The sequence below is a fragment of the Theropithecus gelada genome, chromosome 1 (assembly GCF_003255815.1).
Source record: "Theropithecus gelada isolate Dixy chromosome 1, Tgel_1.0, whole genome shotgun sequence".
In the NCBI taxonomy this organism is placed as follows: domain Eukaryota; kingdom Metazoa; phylum Chordata; class Mammalia; order Primates; family Cercopithecidae; genus Theropithecus; species Theropithecus gelada.
In genome coordinates this window covers 19,220,013-19,233,218 of record NC_037668.1, presented here as the reverse complement: position 1 = coordinate 19,233,218, position 13,206 = coordinate 19,220,013, and the positions used below count along the sequence as shown (strand labels likewise).

Genomic DNA, 13,206 nt, shown 5'->3' with positions numbered 1-13,206 from the left:
ATTTTATTTTTTTTTTTTTTTTTTTTTTTTTTGAGACGGAGTCTCGCTCTGTCTCCCGGGCTGGAGTTGCAGTGGCCGGATCTCAGCTCACTGCAAGCTCCGCCTCCCGGGTTCACGCCATTCTCCTGCCTCAGCCTCCCGAGTAGCTGGGACTACAGGCGCCGCCACCTCGCCCGGCTAGTTTTTTGTATTTTTTAGTAGAGACGGGGTTTCACCATGTTCACCAGGATGGTCTCGATCTCCTGACCTCGTGATCCACCCGTCTCGGCCTCCCAAAGTGCTGGGATTACAGGCTTGAGCCACCGCGCCCGGCCGCTATTTTTGTATTTTTTAATAGAGACGGGGTTTCACTGTGTTAGCCAGGATGGTCTTGATCTCCTGACCTCGTGATCCGCCCATCTCGGCCTCCCAAAGTGCTGGGATTACAGGCTTGAGCCACCGCACCCGGCCTGAAGGTTTTAATATGTATCTATTTTTAATGGTTTAGAAGCAATTTGGAGGCAGGCGTCCTTTTCAGTTAAAGTTCTGAGACTCCTTGTATATGGATCCTTTTCTGTTAATCTTAGGTTACCCTTTCTTCCAACTTACTCTCAGCTTTAAGCTTGCTGCCTGAAACAACTCCATACATTTTCTCTGCTCTGCCTAGCTCCTCTTTTTAGAGTATGTTTGCAGGAGACAGAGAGACCTTTAAAGCCAGGAGTTCATTCAACAAGAAATGTTTTGAGTGCCCGTTTATATACAGGTTAGGTGAAAAAGCTAAGAAAATGGGCTGGGCCCTGTGGTTTATGACTGTAATCCCAGCACTTTGGGAGGCCACGATGAGAGGATCACTTGAGGTTAGGAGTTCAAGAGCAGCCTGAGCAACATAGTAAGACCCCTCTCTACCAAAAATTAGCCACGTGTGGTGGCATGCACCTGTAGTACCAGCTACTTGGGAGGCTGAGGCCAGAGGATCACTTGAGTCCAGGAGTTGGAGATGGCAGTGAACTATGATTGTGCCACTGCACTCCAGCCTGAGTGACAGAAAGAAAGAGACCCTGTCTCTTAAAAAAAAATTTTTTTTAAGCAGATAAGAAAATGAATTTTAACTACCAGAGGCAGTGAGTCATACCTGGAATCTTAATGTTTTGGGAAGCCAAGGTGGGAGGATCGCCTGAGGCTAGAAGTTTGAGACCAGCCTGGGCAACATAGCAAGACCCAATCTCTGCAAAAAATTTTAAAATTAGCTGGTTGAGGTGGCACACACCTGTAGTCCCAGCTCCTCGGGAAGCTAAGTTGGAAGGATTGCCTAAGCCTAGGAGTTCAAGGTTACAGGAAATTTTGATTGCACCACTGCACTCCAGCCTAGGTGACAGAGTAAGACCCTGTCTCTTGGAAGAAAAAGGAAAGAAAATAGTTTAACTACATACCATTCCTGACTTCTGGGTGCTTACAGTTTTCTGTGGGAAATAGACAAGTAATTCAGTAATAAGACACAGAAAATGACGTTCCCAAAATTCCTTGACAGGCCAGGTGTGGTGGCTGACACCTGTAATCCTAGCACTTTGGGAGGCCGAGGCAGGTGGATTACTTAAGGTCAGGAGTTCAAGACCAGTCTGGCCAACATGGTGGAACCCTGTCTCTACTAACAACATAAAAATTAGCTGGACATGGTGGGCACACCTGTAATCCCAGCTACTTGGGAGGCTGAGGCAGGAGAATGGCTTGAACCTGGGGCAGAGGTTCCAGTGAGCTGAGATCCCGCCACTACACTCCAGTCTGGGCAACAGAGCAAGACTCTGTCTCATTAAAAAAAAAAAAAAAAAAAAAAAAAACAGAAGAGAAAAGAAAATTCCTTGACAGCACAAAGAAAGGAAAAATTGCCTGGAGGAATGGAGAAGTTTTCATAGGGATGACCATCTAATTTACTCTCCAAACTAGGACACTATTAAAGGTGAAAGGAACATTGTTATCATCATGAGAGGATAAACTGGGACATGTCCTATACAAACTAGGACATATTATTAGTCTATTCATAAAAGTAATGTCTTTGTATGGTTGGTTTTTTTTGTTTGTGTTTTTGAGACAGAGTCTCGCTGTTGCCCAGGCTGGAGTGGAATGGTGCAGTCTCAGCTCACTGCAGCCTCCACCTCCTGGGTTCAAGTGATTCTCCTGTCTCAGCCTCCCAAGCAGCTGGGATTACAGGCCCGTGCCATTACACCTGGCTAATTTTTGTATTTTTAGTAGAGACAGGGTGTCACCATGTTGGCCAGGCTGGTCTCGAACTCCTGACCTCAGGTGATCCATCCACCTCGGTCTCCCAAAGTGCTGGGGTTATAGGCGTGAGCCACCTTGCCCAGCCTTGCATGGTCTTTTTTTTTTTTTTTTTGAGACAAAGTCTTGCTGCCCCCCAGGCTGAAGTGCAGTGCTGAAATCATGGCTCACTGCAGACTAGATCCCCCAAGCTCAAGCAATCCTCCCACCCCAGCCTCCTGAGTAGCTGGAACTACAGGCACACTCCACCACACCTGCCTGATTTCTATTTGTATTTTTAGTAGAGATGGAATCTTGCTATGTTGCCCAGGCTGGTCTTGGACTCCTGAGCTCAATCAGTCCTACATACCTTGGCCTCCCAAAGTGCTGCGAGCCACCGCACCCTGTATAGTCTTAAAGTACCACCCTCCGTCTTGGATTTAGCACTTCATCTGTACCTTTTTACTGTTGATTGCACAGGCTAAGTGCTATCCTGTCTCAAGCAACATTCTTGCTGTGACCACTACTTGTTACCTTCTCTCCCCGGATATTTGCCTTTAATTCAGGACTGCCCTTAATTCAGGACCTCCCCAATGTTATTTTTTTCTGACAGGACTTTACTGACCATACGTTTAAGAGTAGTCTCTTCCCCTACCCTAACACCACTCCAACCCATTTTAATGTCTAATTTTTTAAATGATATTTACAAATACATAACATACATATATACCCACATACATATACAATTTGGTTGTTTCTCTCTTTTTTCTTTTTTGGAGATAGGGTCTTGCCTTGTCACCTAGGCTAGAGTGCAGCGATACAATCATGCTCACTTCGGCCTTTACGTAGACCCAAATGATGCTCACGCCTCAGCCTCCCGAGTAGCTGGGGCTTTGTTTGGTTTTGAGACATGGTCTCGCTCTGTTCCCCAGACTGGAATTCAGTGGCATGATCTCGGCTCACTGCAGCCTTGACCTCCTGAGCTCAAGTGATCCTCCCACCTCAGCCTTCTAGGTCGCTGGGACCACAGGTGCATGCCACCATCCTGTGATAATTTTGTATTTTTTGTAGAGATGGGGTTTTGCCATGTTGCCCAGGCTAGTCTTGAACTCTTGTGTTTTTTGTGGACATGGGGTTTTACCATATTGCCCAGGCTGGTCTTGAACTCTTGCCCATCTTGGCCTCCCAAAGTGCTGGGATTACAGGTGTGAGCCATCATGCCCCCAGCCTGATTTCTGAGTTTTTAACTCAATAAAGGGAATGATGACATCTTTATTATAAATATGGACTATAAGAAGAGAAGTAAGGTAGATTAGAAGGAAGGATATTCCGTCACTTTCCCGTAACTCACCAGACAGAAGAAAGAACAACCTTCTAGGAAGGGGGAAGAAATCAGAACTATCTAGTTTGAGACCTTGATCCTATTCTTGAAGTCAGCCATGTTTTAACATTCTTGTTACTGGGCCTCTTCTCTATTTGAGAGCAATTGCTTCTCCAGATTTCTCCAGTTACTATATTATCCTTGTATTCACTGTCAAATTACTTGTATTTCTTACAATACTAGGTAGGTGCTTCAAAACTGAATGATTTCAAAAGAGTCTTCACTTGACCTCTTCAATGAGATGGAAGTTCTTATTGCTTCTAGTCTTCTTTCTGTATTGTTGGATTATCTAATTCAGAGTTTTAAAAAACATTACATAGGGGTGAACAGGTCTTGGACCTCTGGCTGATTGATGTCTCCTGTGACAGAAGGCAAACTACAAAGGAGCTCTTCTTCACATGTAAGAATGGGTGATGATTTCAGCACTTACTGATTATAAATATCTTAAGGACTTATGTTCCAGGACCATTCCAGAGACATCTCTCTCTCCTTTTTTGTCTCCCACTTTCTGACTTGATAAGGGGACTATAGTGAATATAGTGAGTAACTTTTACATATTTTATCAATGTGAAAAGTTTATCAGGTACCACTAATTTTATTAGTGCCTACAGTAGAAAAGGGCATCCGTTTTCTATGAAGGGACACTATATCAAAGGCAAGTCATAATTACACACAAACACACACACTCTCTCTCTCTCTTTCTCTCTCCCTGTCTCTTTCTTTTTGGTTAGTTGGTTTATTTATTAGAGGTGGGATCTCTCTATGTTGCCCAGGCCAATCTTGAACTCTTGGCCTCAAGTGATCCTTCCACCTCTGCTTCCCAAAGTGCTGGGATTACAAGTGTGCACCACCGTGCTCAGTAGACATTTTTAGAAAAAGGAATCCATTGTGTTCAGCTTATTTGTTTTAAGTGTTTTAATCTTAAAGTTCTAAATGTTTTAGTTTTTAAATATAAAAAAATTGAGAATATTTAAGCGTACAGAAAAATAGGGTAGTACAAGCAACAGCTATGTAACTACCATCTTGTCAGCAGTGAATATTTTGCCTTATTTGCTTGGCACATATCAGTATGCTATTGATATATAGCATAAACATTTTTTCTAAACCACTTCTAAGTAAGTTTTAGACTTTTACCTCTAAATACTTAAGATTGCTGTGGTAGGCAAAATAATGCCCCTTCTCCCAAGATGTCTACACCCCAGCCCCCATAACCTGTGAATATGTTCCATTTCATGGCAACAGAGAATTAAGATAGTAGATGGAGGCCGGGCGCCGTGGCTCATGCCTGTAATCCCAGCAATTTGGGAGGCCGAGGCGGGTGGATCACGAGGTCAGGAGATTGAGACCATCCTGGCTAACATAGTGAAACCCCGTCTCTACTAAAAAAAAATGCAAAAAATTAGCCAGGCGTGGCGGTGGGCACCTGTAGTCCCAGCTACTTGGGAAGCTGAGGCAGGAGAATGGCGTGAACCCAGGAGGCGGAGCTTGCAGTGAGCCAAGATCGCACCACTGCACTCCAGCCTGGGCGACTGTGTGAGACTCTGTCTCAAAAAAAAAAAAAAAAAAAAAGATAGTAGACGGAATTAAGGTTACTAATCAGTTGACCTTAAAATATGGAAATTAGTCTAGATTATCCAGGTGGGCCCAATATAATCATAAGGGTCCTAAAATGGAAAAGGGGAGCAGAAGAGTGTCAGCGAGATGGCAGTCAGAGGAGTAGGCTTGAGATTTGAAGATGAAGGAAGTGGCCATGAACCAAGCAAAGTAGATTGTCTCTAGCAGGTAACAGCAAGACAATGGATTTTCCTCTAGAAACTCCAGAAGGAAATGTAGGAGCTGACTAGGCACGGTGACTCATGCCTGTAATCCCAGCACTTTGGGAGGCCAAGACAGGTGGATCACTTGAGGCCAGGAGTCGAGACCAACCTGGGCAACATGGCGAAATCCCATCTCTACAAAAAATACAAAAATTACAAAAATTAGCTGGGCGTGGTGATGCACACCTGTAATCCCAGCTACTTCCAGTCCCCAGAGGCTGAGGTGGGAGAATCGCTTGAGCTGCAGAAGGCAGAGGTTGCAGTGAGCCAAGATCGTGCCACTGCACTCCAGCCCAGGTGACAGAGCCAGACTCTATCTAAAAAATAAATAAATAAATAAGTAGAAGCCATACCCATGCCTTGAATTTAGCGTAATGAGACCCGTTTTAGACTTAATGACTTTCTGAGTGAAAGGTAATAACGTTTGTATTGTGTTTAAGCCACTAAATTTGTGGTAATTTATTATAGCAGCCATAGAAAATTAATAGTAGACTGGGCTCGCGCCTGTAATCCCAGCACTTTGGGAGGTGGAAGGTGGGTGGATCACTAGAGGTCAGGAGTTTGAGACCTACCTGACCAACATAGGAAAATCCTGTCTCTACTAAAAATACAAAAATTAGCCGGGCGTGGGGACACATGTCTGTAATCCTGGCTACTCGGGAGGCTGAGGTAGGAGAATCACTTAAACCCAGGAGGCAGAAGTTACAGTGAGCCAAGATCTTGCCAGTGCACTTCAGTCTGGGCAACAGAGCAAGACTCTGTCTCGGGGAAAAAAAAAAAAAAAAAGAAAAGAAAAAAGAAAACTAATGGTACAGTTACATCTCAAAAAAAATACGGACAATCTCCTGTTCAACCACAATACTATTATAACCAACAAGATTAATAATAATTCCCTAATATTATTTAATACTAAGTCCATTTGAAAATTTACCCAGTTCCCCATAATGTCTTTTGTAGTTGTGTTTAAACCAAGATTCAGGGCCGGGCGCGGTGGCTCAAGCCTGTAATCCCAGCACTTTGGGAGGCCGAGACGGGTGGATCACGAGGTCAGGAGATCGAGACCATCCTGGCTAACACGGTGAAACCCCGTCTCTACTAAAAAATACAAAAAACTAGCCGGGCGCGGTGGCGGGCGCCTGTAGTCCCAACTACTCGGGAGGCTGAGGCAGGAGAATGGCGTGAACCCGGGAGGCGGAGCTTGCAGTGAGCTGAGATCCGGCCACTGCACTCCAGCGTGGGCGGCAGAGCGAGACTCCGTCTCAAAAAAATAAATAAATAAATAAAAAATAAAAAAAAACCAAGATTCAATCAAAGATTATACATTATATTTGGTTATGTCTCTAAGTCTCTCAACCTAGGACAGTCTGTATCACCACCTCTTTTTTTTGATATCACCTGTTTTGAAGAGACAACGCTTATTGATTTGAAATAGGTTCCACATTGTAGATTTGTCAGATTGTTTCCATGTTGTCTCAGTGCCTGCAGTGAAAAGTTTGATCCCTAGGGTAAGGTAACAACAAGATTGTTCCATTGTTAAGATGTGTTTTTCCTTTTGCATTTAATCGTCTGTGGAGTTATTTTATTTAAACTGAACTAGTTCTTATGAAAATAAATGTTAAACTTCCAGACCAGCATATTTTATAATGCCAGGATAACAGACCATATAACCTAAAACCCTTATGCTATTCCATTACAAAACACCTAGTAATGCCGGATGAAATGTAACAACTATTTTTAAATTTTTAAACAAATGTTTAAAAATGCATAGCTAGCTAAGCCTGAAAGAATTAAGGAAAATTCTTAGGGACTGCAGATGAGAGAGGAACTGAAAATGAGCAGTATGCATGTGACTTAATGCTGTGGTATTTCTGGGTGCTTTGCCTAGTCTCAGTTACCTAAAGGCTTGGTTTTAATGTCCATGAGCCTTAGGCCTGTATGGAACAGAGTTAGAAATGCAAATCTGTATATAAAGCAGGGAGCCTTAAAGGTTCATACTCAAGAGAAAGGAAGGGACCACAGAAAATTCCATCTGCTGTTTGAGGAAACAAGGAAACTTTTGTGTCTCAGTCTGGACTCTGGCTGGGGGTAGATGGGAATGTCTCCTGAAAATTTATGTTTGGACTCAAGAATACACAATAAGGAAAGGATCAATAGGGCAAGGATGGTCCCTCCAACAAATGGTGCTGGGAAAACTGGATATCTACAGCAAAATAATGAAATTTATCTTGTACTGTACACAAAAATCAACTCAAAATGGATTAAAGAGTTAAACATAAGACCTGAAACTATAAAACTCATAAGAAGAAAACAGGGAAAAAGCATTATGACATTGGTCTTGGCAATGATTTCGTGGATATGACATCAAAAACACAGGCAACAAAAGCAAGTGGAACTGCATCAACCTAAAAAGCTTCTGCATGGCAAAGGAAACGGCAGAATGGAAAGGCAGTCTACAAAATGCGAGGAAATGTTTGTGAATCATGTATTTGATAAGGGGTTAATCTCCAACATATGTAAAAAACTCATACAACTCAGTAGCAAAAAAAAAAAAAAAAAAGGGCCTAAAAATAGGCCCTATGCTGCCGTCCGTCAATTTATTTCTCCAGGAAGAAAAATGGCATCTGTTGCAGTTGATCCACACCACCCAAGTGTCGTGACTTGGGTGGTCAACCTGCCCTTGGTGAGTTCCATGTATGACCCCATGTCCTCAGCCCATGTCAGTACAAAGGACCAGTGTCCCTACTTGAAGTCTGTGTGTGAGATGGCAAAGAAGGGCGTGAAGACCATCACCTCGGTGGCCATGTCCAGTGCTCTGCCCATCATCCGGAAGCTAGAGCTGCAGATTGCAGTTTTGCCAATATCTATGCCTGTAAGGAGCTAGACAGGATTGAGGAAAGACTGCTTATTCTGAATCAGCCATCAGCTCAGGTTGTTGCCATTGCCAAAGGTGCTGTGATGACTACTGTAACTGGGGCCAAGGATTCATCACAGGGGTAATGGACAGGACCAAAGGGGTAGTGACTGGCACTGTGGAGAAGACCAAGTCTGTGTCAGTAGCAGCATTAACACAGGCTTGGGAAGTCAGATGATGCAGCTCGTGAGCAGTGGCATAGAAAATGCACCACCAAATCAGAGCTCTTGGTAGGACAGTACCTCCCTCTCACTGAGGAAGAGCTAGAAAAAGAAGCAAAAAAAGTTGAAGGATATGATACGGTTCAGAAGCCAAGTTGTTACGTTAGACTGGGATCCCTGTCTACCAAGCTTTACTCTGTGTCTACCAAACTTCACTTCCTACCAGCAGGCTCTCAGCAGGGTTAAAGAAGCTAAGCAGAAAAGCCAAGAGACCATTTCTCAGCTCCATTCTACTGTTCACTTGATTGAAATTGCCAGAAAGAGTGTGCATAGTGCCAATCAGAAAATTCAGGATGCTCATGATAAGCTCTACCTCTCGGGTGGAGTGGATAAGGAGTATTGGATACGATGATACTAATGAGTCCCACTGTGCTGAGCACATTGAGTCACATCCTTTTGCTGTTGCCCACAACCTGACTTAGCAGCTCCAGACCACATGCCATACCCTTCTGCCCATCATCAACGGATTGCCACAGAACATCTAAGGTCAGGCCAAGCACATGGGGGTGATGGCAGGTGACATCTACTCAGTGTTCCACAATACTGCCTCCTTTAAGGAAGTGTCTGACAGCCTCCTCGGAATCTTTAAATGACTTGATGGGTCATCTTGTTAATGACATGCCCCTCAACTGGCTGGTAGGTCCCTTTTACCCTCAGCTGACTGAGTCTCAGAATGCTTAGGACCAAGGTGTGGAGATGGACAAGAGCAGCTAGGAGGCTCAGTGATCTGAGCACAAAACTAATTAAACCTGCCCCTGTCACCAGCGCATGATGTGGCCAGCCAGTTAACACCTTTTGTTATGTTGAAATTAACCTGCTAGGCAACCCTAAATTGGGAAGCAAGTAGCTAGTAAAAAGGTCCTCAATTATAGTTATTTCCAACTGGATTAAGAGCTTTAAAGTTTCTGGCATTAGCAGATGATTTCTGTTCACCTGGTAAGAAAAGAATGCTAGGCTTGTTAGAGCCTAGCCAGAACTCACAAAAAATTCGAGTGCACTTATGTTCTCATTCTGTGGCCATTGTGTTACTCTCTGTTACCATTTGTGTTGAACAAAAACATCTTCATGTGGGCTGGGTGTCTGCTCTGGTATGATTTGAGCAGGACTCTTTACTGATTTATCTCATGATTGCTTGTACAACTTGATTTTAGTTTTTTATTTCTCAAATAGGAATACTACCTTTGAATTCAATATAATTCACTGTAAGATTTAACAACAAAAAGTGGACCAAGGACCTGAATAGACATTCTCCAAAGAAGACATAAAAGTGGCCAAGTATATATGAAAAATTGCTCAACATTGCTAATCATCAGAGAAGTACACATCAAAACCACAATGAAATATCATCACCTCACACCTGTCAATGTCAAGATGGCTATTTTTTTTTAATTGACAAAGGAGTGAAGAAATTGAAACCCTTGCACACTGTTGGTGGAAATGCAAAATGGTACAAGAAGCCACTATGGAAAACATGGAGGTTCCTTGACATATTAAATATAGAACTACCAGATGGTCCAGCAATCATGCTTCTAGATTTCCAAAATAATAAAATCAGGATCCCTAAGAGATATTAGCACTCCCACATGTGACAACATGGATGAAGCTTGAGGACATTATGCTAAGGGAAATAAGACAGTCACAGAAAGACAAATAACTGTCTGAGTCTACTTATGTGAGGTATCTAAAGTAGTCAGATTCATAGGTTGACAGTTAAATGGTGGTTGCCAAAGGCTGAGGGGGAGGAGAAATTGGGGAGTTGCTAAACAATGTATGTAAAATTAATGTCAAGCAGGAGGAAAAAGCTCTAGAGATCTGCCATACAACACTGTATCTATAGTCAACATTAATCAACATTAATGTACACTTGAAAATTTAAGAGGGTAGGCCGGGCGCGGTGGCTCAAGCCTGTAATCCCAGCACTTTGGGAGGCCGAGGCGGGCGGATCACGAGGTCAGGAGATCGAGACCATCCTGGCTAACATGGTGAAACCCCGTCTCTACTAAAAATACAAAAAACTAGCCGGGCGTGGTGGCAGGCGCCTGTAGTCCCAGCTACTCGGAGGCTGAGGCAGGAGAATGGCCTGAACCTGGCAGGCGGAGCTTGCAGTGAGCCGAGATCGCGCCACTGCACTCCAGCCTGGGTGACACAGCGCGAGACTCCGTCTCAAAAAAAAAAAAAAAGAAAATTTAAGAGGGTAGATCTTGTGTTAAGTGTTCTTATCACAATAAAACGAATTTTTTTTTTTTTTGAGATGTAATCTTGCTCTGTCACCCAGGCTGTAGTATAGTGGCGCGTTCCTGGTTCACTGCAACCTCCGCCTCCCGGGTTCAAGTGATTCTCCTGCTGCAGCTTCCTGAGTAGCTGGGATTATAGGCACATGCCACCACGCCTGGCTAATTTTTGTTATGTTGAAATTAACCTGCTAGGCAACCCTAAATTGCCTAAATTGCTGGAGTTCAAGACCAACATAGGCAACATGGTGAAACCCCACCTCTGCTAAAAATGTAAAACATTAGCTGGGTGAGGTGGCACATGTCTGTAATCCCAGCTACTCAGGAGGCTGAGGCAGGGGAATCGCTTGAACCCGGGAGGTGGAGGTTGCAGTGAGCTGAGATCACACCATTACATTCCAGCCTGGGCGGCAGAATGAGACTCCATCTCAAAAAAAAAAAAAGGATTAAATACAAACATTTTGGAAAAAAAGAAAAAAATACTTTGGAGGAGACATTTGAAAAAGAATCAAATAGAAAATCTAGAAATGCTAAAGAATATTTTGTAAATATTTTGTTTTGTTTTGTCTTTGAGACAGAGTCTTGCTCTGTTGCCCAGGCTGGAGTGCAGTGTCATGATCTTAGCGCTCTGCCCTCTCCACCTCCTGGGTGCAGCCTCTGGAGTAGCCGGGACTACAGGGATGTGCCACCATGTCCAGCTAATTTTTTTTTTTTTTTCTAGAGATGGGGTTTTGCCATGTCTCCCAGGTTGGTCTTGAATTTCTGGACTGAAGCCATCCACCTGCCTCAGCATAGCCAAAGTGCTGAGATTACAGGCATGAGCCTGTAATCAAGAATATGGTCTTTTATCAGCACATATTTTATCTAGTAAATATTGTAGGCCAGGCACTGAATAAAATAGAAACCTCTCCTAAGGAGTGCTTACATTTTATTGAATGGGAAATAGATGAACAAATAGAATATGTCAGATGATAATAATTACTGTGAAGGAGAGTAACATGTCTGGTGCCTGGGCTGAAATGACTCAAAAAGCAGAGGAGTGCCAACTCGGTGTCTATTGTGGTCTCTCCCTGAGGCTTGGCTTTTTTCACAGCATGGCAGCCTTGGGGTAGTGAAACTTCTTAGTGGCTCAGGGCTCCAGATTTGAGTATTTCAGTAAACAAGAGAGAAGCTGCATTGTTTTTTACAACTCAGTTGCAGAAATCGCACAGCAACTGGTTGAAACAGTCAGACCCCATCCCCCAACTCCCAGCCAGATTCAAGAGAAGAGAAGAAGACATAGACTCTGCCTCTTGATGTGAGGAGTCAGGCTTTTTTTGTTTGTTTTTGAGATGGAGTCTTGCTCTGTTGTCCAGGCTGGAGTGCAGTGGTGCGATCTCAACTCACTGCAGCCTCTGCCTCCCGGGTTCAAGCTATTCTCCTGCCTCAGCCTCCTGAGTAGTTGGGATCACAGGCGGCCACCACCATACTGCCTAATTTTTATATTTTTAGTAGAGACAGGGTTTCATTATGTTGGCCAGGCTGGTCTTGAACTCCTGACCTCAGGTGATCCACCCACGTCAGCCTCCCAAAGTGCTGGGATTACAGGCATGAGCCCCCGTGCCTGGGCCTGATTTGAGGAGTTTTGAAGAATTTTAGGGGGACAGTGTTTTTAAACTGCGACAGATGCCATTTAAGCATTTTGAGCGAAGGAGTATTATAATCTTAAATTTTAGAAAGATCACTGTGATTTCTCTATCGGACATAGACTGAAAGCAGAGTAACAGTAGAAACAGAATTAAAAAGAATTACCGGTAAAACCCATCTCTACTAAAAGTGCAAAAATTGGCTGGGCATGGTGGTGCATGCCTGTAATCCCAGCTACTTGGGAGGCTGAGGCAGGAGAATCGCTTGAAACCGGAAGGCGGAGGTTGCAGTGAGCCAAGATCGTGCCACTGCACTGCAGCCTGGGTGATGTCTCAAACAAAGGAAAAAAAAAATCAAATTTAAAATACATTTGGAAGGTGATGCTGATAGCGTTTACAGATAGAATGCATGTGGGTATGAGAAAGAGGAACTAAGAATGACTCCAAGTGTTTAGTTTGAATGGTGGTGTCATTTGCTAAGATGTGTAACAATAGGGGAAGAAACAGTTTTGGACATAAGATTATAAAATGCTTGTTAGATATCTGCTATCGTTTGAATGTTTGTCCCTCCAAAATTCATGTTGAAATTTAATTGACATTGTAATAATATTAAGAAGTGGGACCTTTAAGAAGTGATTAAGTTGTTAGGGCTTTACCCTCATGGGTGGGATTAATGTTATAGAAGGGCACCTTCTCTTTGCCCATCTGCTGTGTTATTAGACAGCAAGAAGGTCTTCACCACATGCCAGCACCTTGATGTTAGGCTTCCCAACTTCTGGAACTGTATG

General features: G+C 43.5%; 1 protein-coding gene and 1 pseudogene across 1 annotated transcript in view; both read left to right on the top strand.

The window, feature by feature from the left end:
• GATAD2B (GATA zinc finger domain containing 2B) overlaps positions 1–13,206 on the top strand; it is a 120,664-nt gene that overhangs the window by 62,389 nt on the left and 45,069 nt on the right. The window lies entirely within an intron of this gene.
• On the top strand, positions 8,045–9,309 carry LOC112605142 (annotated as a pseudogene).